Consider the following 2,592-nt stretch of genomic DNA (forward strand, 5'->3'; position numbering starts at 1 on the left):
CCATCTTTTAAATGCTTGGTTCCTGAAGGGCTCATGAATAACCCCTCTGCTGTACTACACTGACACAAATCCAGAATAGAATGGCCTTGTTCAACTCAAACGCTGTGTGTTTGAACCGTTGCCAGTGAAAAGTGTAAAATTCAGCAGGTTGGCTGTAACAACCACATCTGAAATCAACTTTGTGATTACTGCTTGTTGGCATTGTTGGAGTCCAAAAGTTTATAGGAGCTATAACAATGATTTACACTGCCCTATAGCATAAAGTGATCATATTGTATCTGCAGGGGAATGAGGGGGTTTCTGATCAATACCGATGACTTAATGACTACTTCAGGAGGTTCAGAGATGTCTGGCTTGGAAACTCATGTTGGAGGTTATTGGAACTGAGGCAAAAGATTAACATGTCTCTGTGGTTCTATGAATAATGGATGATGTCAAGATCATCATCGAATGTTTTGGAGGGAGGTGAGGAAAACAGGCTTAAAAAAGCCTCAACGCTCAAGAGGTTACAAGGCTAAAAGCAACATGTCGTTACAAGATCTGTTTAGACTTTTCATGTTTTAATGCAATACCCATTTGTCATGTGTGTGTTGACTTTCTACTTTCCATAAAACACTTTTGTAAAGTAACTACCGTACATAGTGTCGATCCATGGTCCCCATTGCATGCAAAAAGGTATCATCGGGAGGAAGACTTCATGGTTGTTGTATGTAATTTTTTTTACTGGGAATGTAAGCAATCAATCAACATGCAACTGCCAGATACCCACTCGATTTGGCTAACTCAGACAACAGAAGCCTCTTTTAGCATCATAGGCCATTTTGGCCATGAAGTCTCAAACAAAAGAGTAATTATTATTGACGCAATATTATTTTTCCAGCACTTCACCTGTTAATACAGAAGGTACCTTCATTAATCATTGCAGTTCTCGGATGTCTTTAGTTAAGAAATTGTAACTGTTTTCTGTCCACTACAGATCAGCCATGCAAGAGAGCTGTTGATTTTGCAATTCCTTGATCATGAAAAAAAATGAAAATAAATCTTAGAAATTGGATGGAGAAACTCTGCTAAAGGAAATAGACTTACCCTCTTTTGAAGTGATCTAATGTATATTTTGTTTAACTGCAGCCTCTGTGCCAACAAGTGGCAATTTATAATGTTAAAGACTAAAACATTTTACTGTAGAGATAAGTCATAAAATCAGTGAACTGACTCAGTGATGTAAATTAAACACACAATACATCTAGAAGTGTACATCTAACGTCAGCGAACATTAGCCATCATAGGCTGATGGTACTACCAAGTATAGGTTGTATGTATCAGCGTAAGTCCAGGGTGTATTGAACAAATATCTGACAGATTCAAAGTGCTATTTCTTTCTTCAAAAAATTGATTAGATTAGATTAGATTAGATTAGATTAGATTAGATTAGATTAGATAGATTAGATAATACTTCATTCATCCCACAGTGGGGAAATTCCCTTATTACAGCAGCAGCAGTTTCCTACAGAAAAAGACACAAACAACAGGCAAACAACAGACAGTGAACAAAAGGTATTGAATGAATGTAAAGTGGCATTAAATAAAAGGTATTTTAAAGGGCAGTTGCCATAGTACAAAAAATACTGCAGTGTAAGTAAGTAAGTGATGTTAAAATTAAATTGAATATGTAATTAAATTTAATTTAGTTCATGTCACAAGATCATCTCACTTTAAGAGCAACTGCTAGGGAAGCCAAAGTCTGTCTTGGATAATTTAAGGTCAGAAGCCTTTGTGACCTTTGTGAAAGGAGATCTTGGGATATCTTTTTCATCCCACTTCCACATTAAACTATTAATACTAGTGGTCTTCCGAAATCGCTAACTTTATTACTGACTTTTTTACAACATACTGTACAATGACGTTTATATGAAATTCTGTACTATGACTTTTTATGACATTTTCATGACATACTGTACTATGCCTTTTTTAGACTTATTTATGACACTTTACTATTACTTTTATGTTGCTTTTTAACGACACGCTGTACAGTGAATTATTTTATGACATACAGTACTATGACCTGTGTCTATGCGATGACTTTTGGGGATTTTTTATGAAATTATGACTTTTTTATGACTTTATGAAATACTATAATATGACTTTTTATATTTTAAAATTTTGACTTTTTATGATATAAGATACTATTATATTTTATGACTTTTTTATGTTATGACATAGTTTACTATGACTTTGTTATAAGTTTTTATCAATGTTTTTTTATGAAAACTATACTATGCTATTCTATAATACTATACTATGATGTTTATGAAATTTTTAGGACATACAGACTATGACTTTTTAATGAAATTGCTTTGCTATGACATTTTTAGGACATACTATACTGTGACTTTTTTTTGAAAAAAAAACATGATTTGGTTTTTAAAGTTTTTCATTAAATACTACACTATGACTTTTTATGAATTTTATATGACATACTATACTATGACTTTTTATGACTTTTTAATGAAATACTATACTATGACGTTTTATGACATTTTCATGACATGTGATACTATGACTTTTTAACAACATATTATACTGTGGCATTTA

The sequence above is a fragment of the Etheostoma cragini genome, chromosome 10 (assembly GCF_013103735.1).
Source record: "Etheostoma cragini isolate CJK2018 chromosome 10, CSU_Ecrag_1.0, whole genome shotgun sequence".
NCBI classification, from domain to species: domain Eukaryota; kingdom Metazoa; phylum Chordata; class Actinopteri; order Perciformes; family Percidae; genus Etheostoma; species Etheostoma cragini.